The following is a 16,136-nucleotide window of genomic DNA, read 5'->3' on the forward strand; positions in this document are numbered from 1 at the left end:
TTCAAACATTCAACCTCCAGCTGCGTACCCCATCTAGCACCAGGGTGTCACGTTCTGACCTTAGTTCCTTTATTATGTCTTTGTGTTAGTTTGGTCAGGACATGAGTTGGGGTGGGTATTCTATGTTCTTTTTTCTTTGTTGTATTTCTGTGTTTGGCCTGGTATGGTTCTCAGAGGCAGCTGTCGATCGTTGTCTCTGATTGAGAATCATACTTGGGTAGCCTGTTTTCCCCATTTTGGTTGTGGGTGATTATTTTCTGTTTAGTATTTTTTCATCACCTTACAGGACAGTTGTTTGTGTCATCTGTTTCGGGAAAGTACCTGTGTAATTGCGCAGGTACTTCGCTAAATCACATATGATATTGTCCGTAAGCTTGAGTTCATTTGCACACAAAAAGTCATACAATGATGGAAAGACATGTTTGTTGTCCTTGTTAATGCAGTCAGAGAAAAGCTCCAACTTCTGTATCATAGCCTCAACTTTGTCCCGCACATTGAATATAGTTGCGGAGAGTCCCTGTAATCCTAAATTCAGATCATTCAGGTGAGAAAAAACATCCCCAGATAGGCCAGTCGTGTGAGAAACTCATCATCATGCAAGCGAAGCGGTCAGACAAGTGAAAATGATGGTCAGTAAAGACAACTTGAAGCTCATCTCTCTATTAAAAAAAACGTGTCAATACTTTGCCCCTTCATAACCAGCGCACTTCTGTATGTTGTAAATGTGTTACATGGTCGCTGCCCATATCATTGCATAGTGCAGAAAATACACGAGAGTTCAGGGGCCTTGCTTTAACAAAGTTAACCATTTTCACTGTAGTGTCCAAAATATCTTTCAAGCTGTCAGGCATTCCCTTGGCAGCAAAAGTCTCTTGGTGGATGCTGCAGTGTACCCAAGTGGTGTCGGGAGCAACTGCTTGTACGTGCATTACCACTCCACTATGTCTCCCTGTCATGGCTTTTGCGCCATCAGTACAGATACCAACATGAGCAGCAGCTACGTTTGGCAACATACAAACCGTTAGTGGAATTGCCGCAAGAGAGAATGTTAATTATTTGACTAGGCTACCTGTATTTGACATTGTGCTGTTATTTTGCCGAACACTAGACGGTTATTTTATTTTATGGCAGTGAAACGAGGCAACGCAGGCGAGAAAAAAACCTCACCCAAATGATTAGCCCCGTTGGAAAATACACTGCTCAAAAAAATAAAGGGAACACTAAAATAACACATCCTAGATCTGAATGAATGAAATATTCTTATTAAATACTTTTTTCTTTACATAGTTGAATGTGCTGACAACAAAATCACACAAAAATTATCAATGGAAATCAAATTTATCAACCCATGGATGTCTGGATTTGGAGTCACACTCAAAATTAAAGTGGAAAACCACACTACAGGCTGATCCAACTTTGATGTAATGTCCTTAAAACAAGTCTAAATTAGGCTCAGTAGTGTGTGTGGCCTCCACGTGCCTGTATGACCTCCCTACAACGCCTGGGCATGCTCCTGATGAGGTGGCGGATGGTCTCCTGAGGGATCTCCTCCCAGACCTGGACTAAAGCATCCGCCAACTCCTGGACAGTCTGTGGTGCAACGTGGCGTTGGTGGATGGAGCGAGACATGATGTCCCAGATGTGCTCAGTTGGATTCAGGTATGGAGAACGGGCGGGCCAGTCCATAGCATCAATGCCTTCCTCTTCCAGGAACTGCTGACACACTCCAGCCACATGAGGTCTAGCATTGTCTTGCATTAGGAGGAACCCAGGGCCAACCGCACCAGCATATGGTCTCATAAGGGGTCTGAGGATCTCATCTCGATACCTAATGGCAGTCAGGCTACCTCTGGCGAGCACATGGAGGGCTGTGCAGCCCCCCAAAGAAATACCACCCCACACCATGACTGACGCACCGCCAAACCGGTCATGCTGGAGGATGTTGCAGGCAGCAGAACGTTCTCCACGGCGTCTCCAGACTGTCACGTCTGTCACATGTGCTCAGTGTGAACCTGCTTTCATCTGTGAAGAGCACAGGGCGCCAGTGGCGAATTTTCCAATCTTGGTGTTTTCTGGTAAATACCAAACGTCCTGCACGGTGTTGGGTTGTAAGCACAACCCCCACCTGTGGACATCGGGCAATCATACCACCCTCATGGAGTCTGTTTCTGACCGTTTGAGTAGGCACATTTGTGGCCTACTGGAGGTCATTTTGCAGGGCTCTGGCAGTGCTCCTCCTTACACAAATGCGGAGGTAGCGGTCCTGCTGCTGGGTTGTTGCCCTCCTACGGCCTCCTCCACTTCTCCTGATGTACTGGCCTGTCTCCTGGTAGCGCCTCCATGCTCTGGACACTACTCTGACAGACACAGCAAACCTTCTTGCCACAGCTCGTATTGATGTGCCATCCTGGATGAGCTGCACTACCTGAGCCACTTGTGTGGGTTGTAGACTCCGTCTCATGCTACCACTAGAGTGAAAGCACCGCCAGCATTCAAAAGTGACCAAAACATCAGCCAGGAAGCATAGGAACTGAGAAGTGGTCTGTGGCCACCACCTGCAGAACCATTACTTTATTGGGGGTGTCTTGCTAATTGCCTATAATTTCCAACTGTTGTCTATTCCATTTGCATAACAGCATGTGAAATGTATTGTCAATCAGTGTTGCTTCCTAAGTGGACAGTTTGATCGAGAAACAAAGGCCTTGGTGGAAATCTTGAAATTGAGCTTAAAAACAACCAACCTAAAGCTATGAATGTACCTAGTAAGGTAACATAGCTAGCTAGCACTCCTGTCAGGTAGCTAGCATGCTACATTTACCCATAGCTGGCTAGCTAGTTTTATAGTTTGGTAATTTATTCCAATAAATTTGAAGCTAGCTAGGTTTTATAGGTTCCTCACTACCGGACTAAGCCAATTTGCCAATGCTGAAATCAATGTCATCTATATATTTTTTTTATTAACCCTTGTGAGTACTTCCGGCGCCGACAGAGATGGCCGCCTCGCTTCGCGTTCCTAGGAAACTATGCAGTTTTTTGTTTTTTTACGTGTTATTTCTTACACTAGTACCCCAGGTCATCTTAGGTTTCTTTACATACAGCCGACAAGAACTACTGAATATAAGATCAGCGTCAACTCACCATCAGTACGACCAAGAATATGTTTTTCGCGATGCGGATCCTGAGTTCTGCCTTACAACCAGTGTAACCGAGTGGATCACATGCAGCGACCAAAAAAAAAAAAAACGACTCAGAAAAAGAGGGAAACGAAGCGGTCTTCTGGTCAGACTCCGGAGACGGGCACATCGTGCACCACTCCCTAGCATTCTTCTTGCCAATGTCCAGTCTCTTGACAACAAGGTTGATGAAATCCGAGCAAGGGTAGCATTCCAGAGGGACATCAGAGACTGTAACGTTCTCTGCTTCACGGAAACATGGCTCACTGGAGAGACGCAATCCGAAGCGGTGCAGCCAGCGGGTTTCTCCACGCATCGCGCCGACAGAAACAAACATCTCTCTGGTAAGAAGACGGGCGGGGGCGTATGCCTTATGGCCAACGTGACATGGTGTGATGAAAGAAACATACAGGAACTCAAATCCTTCTGTTCACCTGATTTAGAATTCCTCACAATCAAATGTAGACCGCATTATCTACCAAGAGAATTCTCTTCGATTATAATCACAGCTGTATATATCCCCCCAAGCAGACACATCGATGGCTCTGAACGAACTTTATTTAACTCTCTGCAAACTGGAAACGATTTATCCGGAGGCTGCATTCATTGTAGCTGGGGATTTTAACAAGGCTAATCTGAAAACAAGACTCCCTAAATTTTATCAGCATATTGATTGCGCAACCAGGGGTGGAAAGACCCTGGATCATTGTTACTCTAACTTCCGCGACGCATATAAGGCCCTGCCCCGCCCCCTTTCGGAAAAGCTGACCACGACTCCATTTTGTTGATCCCTGCCTACAGACAGAAACTAAAACAAGAAGCTCCCACGCTGAGGTCTGTCCAACGCTGGTCCGACCAAGCTGACTCCACACTCCAAGACTGCTTCCATCACGTGGACTGGGAGATGTTTCGTATTGCGTCAGACAACAACATTGACGAATACGCTGATACGGTGTGCGAGTTCATTAGAACGTGCGTTGAAGATGTCGTTCCCATAGCAACGATTAAAACATTCCCTAACCAGAAACCATGGATTGATGGCAGCATTCGTGTGAAACTGAAGGCACGAACCACTGCTTTTAATCAGGGCAAGGTGTCTGGTAACATGACTGAATACAAACAGTGCAGCTATTCCCTCCGCAAGGCTATCAAACAAGCTAAGCGCCAGTACAGAGACAAAGTAGAATCTCAATTCAACGGCTCAGACACAAGAGGTATGTGGCAGGGTCTACAGTCAATCACGGACTACAGGAAGAAACCCAGCCCAGTCACGGACCAGGATGTCTTGCTCCCAGGCAGACTAAATAACTTTTTTGCCCGCTTTGAGGACAATACAGTGCCACTGACACGGCCTGCAACGGAATCATGCAGTCTCTCCTTCACTGCAGCCGAAGTGAGTAAGACATTTAAACGTGTTAACCCTCGCAAGGCTGCAGGCCCAGACGGCATCCCCAGCCGCGCCCTCAGAGCATGCGCAGACCAGCTGGCCGGTGTGTTTACGGACATATTCAACCAATCCCTATACCAGTCTGCTGTTCCCACATGCTTCAAGAGGGCCACCATTGTTCCTGTTCCCAAGAAAGCTAAGGTAACTGAGCTAAACGACTACCGCCCGTAGCACTCACATCCGTCATCATGAAGTGCTTTGAGAGACTAGTCAAGGACCATATCACCTCCACCCTACCTGACACCCTTGACCCACTCCAATTTGCTTACCGCCCAAATAGGTCCACAGACGATGCAATCTCAACCACACTGCACACTGCCCTAACCCATCTGGACAAGAGGAATACCTATGTGAGAATGCTGTTCATCGACTACAGCTCGGCATTCAACACCATAGTACCCTCCAAGCTCGTCATCAAGCTCGAGACCCTGGGTCTCGACCCCGCCCTGTGCAACTGGGTACTGGACTTCCTGACGGGCCGCCCCCAGGTGGTGAGGGTAGGCAACAACATCTCCTCCCCGCTGATCCTCAACACCTCCTCAACCCCACAAGGGTGCGTTCTGAGCCCCCTCCTGTACTCCCTGTTCACCCACGACTGCGTGGCCATGCACGCCTCCAACTCAATCATCAAGTTTGCGGACGACACAACAGTGGTAGGCTTGATCACCAACAACGACGAGACGGCCTACAGGGAGGAGGTGAGGGCCCTCGGAGTGTGGTGTCAGGAAAATAACCTCACACTCAACGTCAACAAAACTAAGGAGATGATTGTGGACTTCAGGAAACAGCAGAGGGAACACCCCCATCCACATCGATGGAACAGTAGTGGAGAGGGTAGCAAGTTTTAAGTTCCTCGGCATACACATCACAGACAAACTGAATTGGTCCACTCACACAGACAGCATCGTGAGGAAGGCGCAGCAGCGCCTCTTCAACCTCAGGAGGCTGAAGAAATTCGGCTTGTCACCAAAAGCACTCACAAACTTCTACAGATGCACAATCGAGAGCATCCTGGCGGGCTGTATCACCGCCTGGTATGGCAACTGCACCGCCCTCAACCGTAAGGCTCTCCAGAGGGTAGTGAGGTCTGCACAACGCATCACCGGGGGCAAACTACCTGCCCTCCAGGACACCTACACCACCCGATGCTACAGGAAGGCCATAAAGATCATCAAGGACATCAACCACCCGAGCCACTGCCTGTTCACCCCGCTGTCATCCAGAAGGCGAGGTCAGTACAGGTGCATCAAAGCTGGGACCGAGAGACTGAAAAACAGCTTCTATCTCAAGGCCATCAGACTGTTAAACAGCCACCACTAACATTGAGTGGCTACTGCCAACACACTGTCAATGACACTGACTCTACTCCAGCCACTTTAATCATGGGAATTGATGGGAAATTATGTAAATATATCACTAGCCACTTTAAACAATGCTACCTTATATAATGTTACTTACCCTACATTGTTCATCTCATATGCATACGTTGATACTGTACTCTATATCATCGACTGCATCCTTATGTAATACATGTATCACTAGCCACTTTAACTATGCCACTTGGTTTACATACTTATCTCATATGTATATACTGTACTCGATATCATCTACTGTATCTTGCCTATGCTGCTCTGTACCATCACTCATTCATATATCCTTATGTACATATTCTTTATCCCCTTACACTGTGTATAAGACAGTAGTTTTTTTTTTTGGAATTGTTAGTTAGATTACTTGCTCGTTATTACTGCATTGTCGGAACTAGAAGCACAAGCATTTCGCTACACTCGCATTAACATCTGCTAACCATGTGTATGTGACAAATAAAATTTGATTTGATTTGATTTGATTTGGTGTAGTTTTTCATTCTGTATAGTCCCCTTGTCCTAATGGTCAAAGATGACCCGCCTTCACTAAACCCCTAAAATAAAGCAGCTTAATTGAATTTTAAACCCCAAATCTATTTTGCATGAAGAAACAATCTGTCATTCATCACAAACGTTGTGAATATCTGGGTTTTCCCTCTTCGCAATGCAGAAAGACTGCATTTAATCAGTGGACACCACTCATTTTTATTACAACACACCTGTTATAATTGTTTATTATTATTATTATTATTATTATTGATAAAGCTACTGCAAGCAATAGCACTTGTATAGCCTAAGAAAGTAGCAGAAATTTGCAATAACAATAACAGTCTTGAACTTTTTTGGCAACATCATGATATATTCTTATATACTGTACAATGAGGAATTCAACTACAAAATACTAGTTTTCTCCCATTTTTTTAATCATTGCCCCCACCCACAAGGTGTATAAACAATAACAATAAATAAGAATAAAATAAGATAATAGTTACAAAACTAAAATGTGAAGAATATAAATCAATCAACTCTAATTAGCACATGTAGGACAGTATGTAAGTGTGGGTGCATGGACTTTGCAGATGTATTTCTCACATGTGTAGCGCACAGTATTTGTTTTACAGTCCTTCTTTGGGGGGCAAAATTGCCATCTCCTCCTCTTGCCTGCCCCAGCTGCAGCCTCAGGTGGATCAGGACAAGATTCAGCCCCCTGAAAAGCTTTCACAAGCTCTGCAGAGGCTGCTGTGCGGGCGAGGGGCTCCCTTCTTTGAATGTGTGGGGTTACAAGTGCCTTTCCCAGCTGCTCCACCCTCGTCTTGTTCCGCTTATCAGGCATCCAGGTAGGGTTGATCTTGTTCCATATCACTAAGGCATTATATGAGGACACATCAATGATGTTATGGAAGATGACCAGGGGCCAGCGGGCAGTCATCCTCCTGCAGCTGCACGTTCCAATCACCTTGTCCAGGTTGTCTATGCCTCCTTTGTTGTGGTTGTAGTCCAGGATGATGACTGGCTTCCTGTCCTCACGATCACTAATCTCAGCCGTTTTGTGCAGTGTGCTCAGGAGGACCACATTCTTGTTCCTCAATGGAAGGCTTGTTCTTTCTAACTTTGCAGACCATGGTGATCTTCCTCTTCAGGAGCTGCTGACTGAGTTCAATCAGTAGCACACATAATCTAAATGCCTCATTGTTTGTGTGTGTGTGTGTGTGTGTGTGTGTGTGTGTGTGTGTGTGTGTGTGTGTGTGTCTTTGTGGTTTTAGTGGTGTGTAAATCGTTTTATAACTGCCTTGTCAAAAATGACCCTAAGACAGTCTTTGTACCCTGGTGGTGTACAGCTTTCATGGAAATATGTACAAAGGAGATGTTTAACTTTTTCGAGTCACTAGGAAAAGTCATACATTTCAAGTTGAAAAAATACAATTTAGGGGGGTTTCTTTGCTGTTAAACATAGTGGTGGGTCATATTTTTTACCCTTAAGACAGCACAAGGGTTAAGCTAGCTTCATAATTATGTCTGACATGCCGAAAATGCAGCCGTCGTATGCTTCAGCCACCGAAGTATGAGTACAGTTTGCATTGAATTGTGGGTCATATCAACCCCACAAGTGATCATGGTTCTTCACTCGCTACCTCAAGCTGAATCGAGAGCTGAGGGGGTAACGTTAGTGAAATGGACCTCCACTTCAGATGGCAGTCAAACTGCATCCGGCTAGCGCAAGGGCTGAGGGGTCAAAAATAACATGTTTGGACTGCAGGCCCTGTCTCATTTCCCTGCTCAGATATTGCATGCATTAACCAATGGTTGTGTGCCACGTTATCAACTGTGTCTTCTTGTTATGCCTCAAACACTCCTCCATGCTTGACCAGGACATGCTTACAGTTGAGCCTGTGAAAAATAAATGGAATGTGGTACCTTCAATTCAAAAGAGCATGATTGAATGTACAATGCTTAACAGAAACCTCAAGGATTAATGAGCGTAATACTGAGTCTACACTCTTTCTCTTAAATTACAAGATTTATCTAATGATTTGATGTTTTTTAATGAATTATGATGTCTATAAGTTATTTGTTTACTGTTTATTTAAGCATGGTTGATCAGAATAAAATGTATCGGTTAAAGGACCGCTCATGATGTGTCTCTATCCCAAAATATGTTTTCATTTTTTTAATCACCCTACCAAATTTCTAGCCACAGTCAATACATAAAATAGATATGTGTGTCAGTGGCACATTTGTGCATCAGTGGTCCCTTTGATGATAGGGAAAATGTTTCTAGAACATCACGTAAAGTTACCTCACCGAAACTGGGGTAAGGTTTGAAGGTCAGTATCATTGTTTCTAGGTGCATCTAGCACCTGCTTCATCATCTTATTTTCTCAGACTTCTGGGGAATTTGTTCTTATTGACATATTGCCTCACCTTTCTGTGTGGTCTGGCATCACTTTGCCAGTGTTTCCTAGTGAATGAAATAGCCTAAAAGACAGCATCAATCATCTATATTATATAGGGAATAATTCTCTCCAAAGCTTTATTTACTGCAGGTAAATAACCTCACACTTGTGCTTCATACTTACATTACAGCACATAGTAGGATAGGTATAAAAGGAATAATACTCTCTCAGAAACCCTATTTACACAAGGTAAATAACCCATGTGTTTTATACTTACTTTTTCTCTCTGGAGCACATGCCACGTTCATACACCTCACACTGAGCCCATTTTAGGGAGGGGAAGAGCAGTCATTACTACTCTCATAATCATGACTTATATACTGTATCTCATAATAGTGTCTTACTATCTCATTATTATGACTTACATATCTGTATGAGCTCCATTCAAGACTATCCTATCAACGTGATCTGAAGAACTATAATATCCTATGTTTCTATGAGTTGTGGCTGAACAAGAAAATGGTAAATATAAATCTAGCTGGTTTTTCTTTACATCGGCAGCACAGAATGGCAGCTCAAGGGAGGGTGTGTGTGTATTTGTATTTATTATGGATTACCATTAGCTGCTGGCAAAGCAGCAGCTACTCTTCCTGTGGTCCAGCAAAATTAAGGCAGTTTATACCATTTTAAAAACATTACAATACATTCACAGATTTCACAACACACTATGTGCCCTCAGGCCCCTAATCCACCACTACAACATACTGTATCTACAGTACAGTACTAAATCCATGTGTATGCATAGTGCATCTGTTATCGTGTGTGTGTGTTTGTGTGTGTTTATGCATGTGTCTGTGCCAATGTTTGTGTTGCTTCACAGTCCCTGCTGTTCCATGAGTTTTTTTTAAAATCTGTTTTTGAAATCTAATTTACCTGCTTGTGTCAGTAACTTGATGTGGAATAGAGTTCCATGTAATCATTGCTCTATGCAGTACTTTGTGCCTCCCATAGTCTGTTCTGGACTTGGGGACTGTGAAGAGACCTCTTGTGGGATGTCTTGTGGGGTATGCATGGGTGTCCGAGCTGTGTGCCAGTAGTTTAGACAGACAGCTCGGTGCATTCAACATGTCAATATCTCTCATAAATAAAAGTAATGATGAAGTCAATCTCTCCTCCACTTTCACCCAGGAGAGACTGACATGCATATTATTAATATTAGCTCTCTGTGTACATCCAAGGGCCAGCCGTGCTGCCCTGTTCTGAGCCAATTGCAATTTTCCTAAGTTATTTTCTGTAGCACCTGACCACACAACTGAACAGTAGTCAAGGTATGACAAAACTAGGGCCTGTAGGACCTGCCTTGTTGATAGTGTTGTTAAGAAGGCAGAGCATCGCTTTATTATAGACAGACTTCTCCCCATCTTAGCTACTATTGCATCAATATGTTTTGACCATGACAGTATACAATCTAGGGTTACTCCAAGCAGTTTAGTCATCTCAACTTGCTCAATTTCCACATTATTTATTACAATATTTAGTTGAGGTTTAGTGAGTGTTTTCTTACAAATACAATTCTTTAAGTTTTAGAAATATTTTGGGCTAATGTCCCGACTTCCGCCGAAGTCGGTCCCTCTCCTTGTTCGGACGGCGTTCGGCGGTCGACGTCACCGGTCTTCTATCCATCGTCGCTCCACCTTTAATTTTCCATTTGTTTTCTCTTGTTTTCTCGCACACCTGGTTCACATTCCCCCATCAGACTAAATGTATATTACCCTCTGTTTCCCCCATGTCTGTATGTGGAATTGTTCTTTGTGTAGGGTTTTACGCTACAGGCTGGCTTGCGCTAGGTTTGTTTCAAACCTAGGTTTGTTTGTCTTCTTTTATCCGATTCATGTTACCGTGGTTGTGCTTTGTGCTGCCTCGCCTGTGCCTTTGGGCCAGGGTGTAAATTAAAGTTCTCCGGTTATCACCCATCTCTGCTCTCCTGCACCTGACTTCCCGGAAACCAGTCACTCACCCCGTTACAGAATTACACACCCATCAATGGAGTCAGCAGGAGCGGGTGCCCCCGTTGTGGGGGTAGAGGAGCACGTCCGGGAGCACGCGGCGATGCTTCACCATCTCGGCGCTGTCATGAACCGTGTCGTCCAGACTATGGACCGCTGGGAGAGACAGGGAGTCCCTCCAGCGCCTCCACCAGCACAACCTAGGTCTCCAATACTCGCCTCCCCTGCTCCCGGGTCCCAGTGGGATTCGTCTCGCCTTTTCCAGGGAGTTTGATGGGACGGTGGCACGCTGCCAGGGGTTCCTGCTGCAGCTGGACCTGTATTTGGGGACCGTCCACCCGGCTCCTTCGGGACGTGAGAGGGTGTCCACCCTCGTTTCGTGCCTCTCGGGGAAAGCCCTGGAGTGGGCTAACGCCGTGTGGGTAGAAGGAGATGTGGCGCTGAACCACTTCGAGGAGTTCACCCGCCGCTTCCGGGCAGTCTTCGACCACCCGCCCGAGGGTAGAGCGGCAGGTGAACGTCTCTTCCACCTGAGGCAGGGGACGAGGAGCGCCCAGGAGTTCACCCTGGACTTTCAGCATGCTTATAGGGAAGGAAACTCAACAAGCACAGAACTTACACAAATGACTGACGATTGGCTGAGAGAAATTGATGATAAAATGATTGTGGGGGCTGTCTTGTTAGACTTCAGTGCAGCTTTTGACATTATCGATCATAGTCTGCTGCTGGAAAAACGTATGTGTTATGGCTTTACACCCCCTGCTATAATGTGGATAAAGAGTTACTTGTCTGACAGAACGCAGAGGGTGTTCTATAATGGAAGCCTCTCAAATATAATCTAGTTAGAATCAGGAATTCCCCAGGGTAGCTGTTTAGGCCCCTTGTTTTTTTCAATTTTTACTAACGACATGCCACTGAGTTTGAGTAAAGTCAGAGTGTCTATTTATGCAGATGACTCAACGTCATACACGTCAGCTACTACAGCGACTGAAATGACTGCAACACTCAACAAAGAGCTGCAGTTAGTTTCAGAGTGGGTGGCAAGGAATAAGTTAGCCCAAAAATATTTCTAAAACTTAAAGCATTGTATTTGGAACAAAACCCTCACTAAACCCTAAACCTCAAATAAATGTAATAAATAATGTGGAAATTGAGCAAGTTGAGATGACTAAACTGCTTGGAGTAACCCTGGATTATATACTGTCATGGTCAAAGCATATTGATACAACATTAGCTAGGATGGGGAGAAGTCTGTCCATAATAAAGCACTGTTCTGCTTTCTTAACAACACTATTAACAAGGCAGGTCCTACAGGCCCTAGTTTTGTTGCACCTGGATTGCTGTTCAGTCGTGTGGTCAGGCGCCACAAAGAGGAACTCAGGAAAATTGCAATTGGCTCAGAACAGGGCAGCGTGGCTTGTCCTTAAATGTACATGGAGAGCTAACATTAATGATTGGCATGTCAGTCTCTCATGGCTCAAAGTGGAGAAGAGATTGACTTCATCACTACTTGTTTTTGTAAGAGTTGTTGACAAGCTGAAGGCGCCAAGCTGTCTGTTTAAACTACTTGCACACAGCTCGGACACCCATACATACCCCACAGACATGCCATCAGAGGTCTGTTCACAATCACCAAGTCCAGAACAGACTACGGGAGGCACACAGTGCTAGACAGAGGCATGACTACATGGAACTCTATTCCACAACCAAGTAACTGACACAAGCAGTAGAATCAGATTTCAAAAACAGATTAAAAAAACACCTTATGGAACAACAAGGACTGTGAAGAAACACACACACAGGTACAGATACACGCATACTCACACACACATTTTGTGTTGTAGATATGTGGTGGTGTGACAGTGTTATATGATGGACTGTTTTATCTTTTGTTTTATGTGTAATATAAGTGTCTTAATGTGTTTGGACCACAGGAAGAGTAGCTGCTGCCTTAGCAGGAACTAATGGGGATCCCTATAAAATACAAATACAGGGCTTGCAAACTATTATGGATTATAAAGGGAAACTCAGCCGGAGAGCTGTCCAGGAATGCGAGTCTACCAGACAAGCTAAATACCTTCTATGCTGCTACGAGGCTAGCAACACTGAACCATGCATGAGAGCACCAGCTGTTCCGGACGACTGTGTGATCACGCTCTCCGTAGCCGATGTGAGTAAGACCTGTAAACAGGTTAACATTCACAAGGCCACAAAGCAAAACTGATTACCAGGACGCGTACTCAGAGCATGCACTGACCAACTGGCAAGTGTCTTCACTGACATTTTCATCCTCTCCTTGAACCAGTCTGTAGTACCTACATGTTTTAAGCAGACCACCATAGTCCCTGTGCCTAAGAATATCAAGGTAGCCTGTTTAAATAACTATTGCCCCGTAGCACTCACATCTGTAGCCATGAAATGCTTTGAAAGGCTGGTCATGGCTCACATCAACCCCCTAATCTCAGACACCCTGGACCCACTCCAATTTGCATACCGCCCTAACAGATCCACAGATGAAGCAATCTCTATTGCACTCCAAGACAAAGGAGCTGATCGTAGACTACAGAATGGCTGAGCACGGCCCCATCCACATTAACAGGGCTGTAGTGGAGCATGTCGAGCACTTTAAGTTCCTCTGTGTCCAAATCACTAAGGAATTATCAAGGTCCACACACACCAACACAGTCATGAAGAGGACACGACAATGCCTCTTTCCCCTCAGGAGGCTGAAAAGATTTGGCATGAGCCCTCAGATCCTCAGAAAGTTTTACTGCTGCACCACAGAGAGCATCTTGACTGGCTGCATCACTGCTTGGTATGGGAACTGCTTGGCATCCGACCGCAAGGCGCTACAGGGGGTAGTACGTACGGCCCATTGCATCACTGGGGCTGAGCTCCCTGCCATCCAGGATCTCTATACCTGGCGGTGTCAGAGGAAGGGCCTAAAAATTGTCAAAGACTCCAGACACCCAAGTAGGGCTGGGCACTGTGGCCTATAAATCATATCTAACTTATGGAGATTCACAATATATATCTTGATTTTTAAAATATTTTTCTCTAAACAAGCTTTGTTGCACAATTGAAGGTCAATACACTGCATTTCAAACAGTCAGGAATAATCTAATGAATTCAGGGCTTCTAAAATTATACCTAGGCTAAGCATAAGCCTTCAACCATAAGACCCACTAATAATTGTATTATTTTATCAAAATAGTGTAACCTAATTTGTTTGCAATAATCATTGATCTGGCTTTCAAGTCTATCTATGAAAATGCAGTTTTTGTTACAAATCTAACCAGAACCATGCACAATGCACATCCACAAATAATGGCCAACTTCTGGTAGCAGGCATTATAGAAAATGAACATAGGTCTCTCAAGCACAAGTCCACTGCTAGTGAGTAGCCAGTTAGTCTTTATATTTAAAGTCTAGCCAACGTGGATCTATTTGCTTGCTAACAATGAATACACCTTCCTGTCTATCTCTAACTGTTTGAACAACAGCCTGTTCACTTTGTTTAGATGTTGAAATCAAGTGGCCTGGCTGGATAGGAAGATGATTTGCCAATTCCTTATGCAAATAGATATGTTTATGCTCATTGGATTAAATACATTTTTTGTCTCACCCATCTACACACAATACCCCATAATACCAGGAGTGTAAATACTTAATTAAATGTAATATTTGTCTACATAATTTTGAAAGAAAATCAAAAAATGTCTAAGAACATGTTTTCGGACATTTTTTGATTTTTTTCTAAATTAAATAGAGAAATATCTCATTTAATTAAATATTTACACTCCTAAGTGAATACATGTGAGAATCACCTTTGGCAGTTATTACAGCTGTGAGTCTTTCTGGGTAAGTCTGTAAGAGCTTTGCACACCAGGATTGTACAATATTTGCACATTATTATTTATTTTTTATTCTTCAAGCTTTGTCAAGTTGGTTGTTGATCACAGCCATTTCCAAGTATTGCTATAGATTTTCAAGCCAATTTATGTCAAAACTGTAACTTGGCCACTCAGGAACATTCAATGTTGTCTTGATATTGTAAGCCACTCCAGTGTAATTTTGGCCTTGTGTTTTAGGTTATTGTCCTGCTGAAAGGTGACTTTGTCCCCCAGTGTCTGTTGAAAAGCAGACTCAACCAGGTTTTCCTCTAGGATTTTGCCTGTACTTAGCTCTATTCCATTTCCTATCCTTGCCAATGACAAGCATACCCATAACATGATGCAGCCACCACCATGCTTGAAAATATGAAGAGTGGTACTCAGTGATGTGTTGTCTTGGATTTTCCCCAAACATGATGCTTTGTATTCAGTTTTACTTTAATGCCTTTTTGCAAACAGAATGCATTTTTATGAATACTTTTATTATATACAGGCTTCCTTCTTTTCACTCTGTCATTTAGGTTAGTATTGTGGAGTAACTACAATGTTGTTGATGCATCCTCCGTTTTCTCCTATTACAGCCATTAAACTCAAAAACTGTTTTAAAGTCACCATTGGCCTCATGGTGAAATCCCTGTGCGGTTTTCTTCCTCTCCGGTGACTGAGTTAGGAAGGACACCTATATCTTTGTAGTGACTGGGTGTATTGCTACACCATCCAAAGTGTAATTAATAACTTCACCATGCTCAAATGGATATTCAATGTCTGCTTTTTTATTTTTACCCAATCAATCAATCAACAATTATTTTTAAAGCCCTTCTTACATCAGCTGATGTCACAAAGTGCCGGAGAGAAACCCAGCCTAAAACCCCAAACAGCAAGCAATGCAGGTGTAGAAGCACGGTGGCTAGGAAAAACTCCCTAGAAATGCCAGAACTTAGGAAGAAACCTAGAGAGGAACCAGGCTTTGGGGGGGTTGCTCCTATCAATAGGTGCTCTTCTTTGCGAGGCATTGGAAAACCTCTCTGGTCTTTGTGGTTAAATCTGTTTGAAATTCACTGCTTGACTGAGGGACCTTACAGATAATTATATGTGGGGGGTGCAGAGATGAGGTAGTCATAAAAAATCATGTTAAACTATTATTGCACACAGAGTCCATGTAACTTATTATGTGACTTGTTAAGCACATTTTTACAACTAAACTTATTTAGGCTTGCCATAACAATGTTTTTTTTTTTACTCAAAACATTTCAGCTTTTCATTTATCAATTTGTAAAAAAAATTAAAAAACATAATTCCATTTTGACATTATGGGGTACTGTGTGTAGGCCAGTGACACAGAATTTCAATTTAATC

Source organism: Oncorhynchus tshawytscha, linkage group LG08 (assembly GCF_018296145.1).
Source record: "Oncorhynchus tshawytscha isolate Ot180627B linkage group LG08, Otsh_v2.0, whole genome shotgun sequence".
In the NCBI taxonomy this organism is placed as follows: Eukaryota; Metazoa; Chordata; class Actinopteri; order Salmoniformes; family Salmonidae; genus Oncorhynchus; species Oncorhynchus tshawytscha.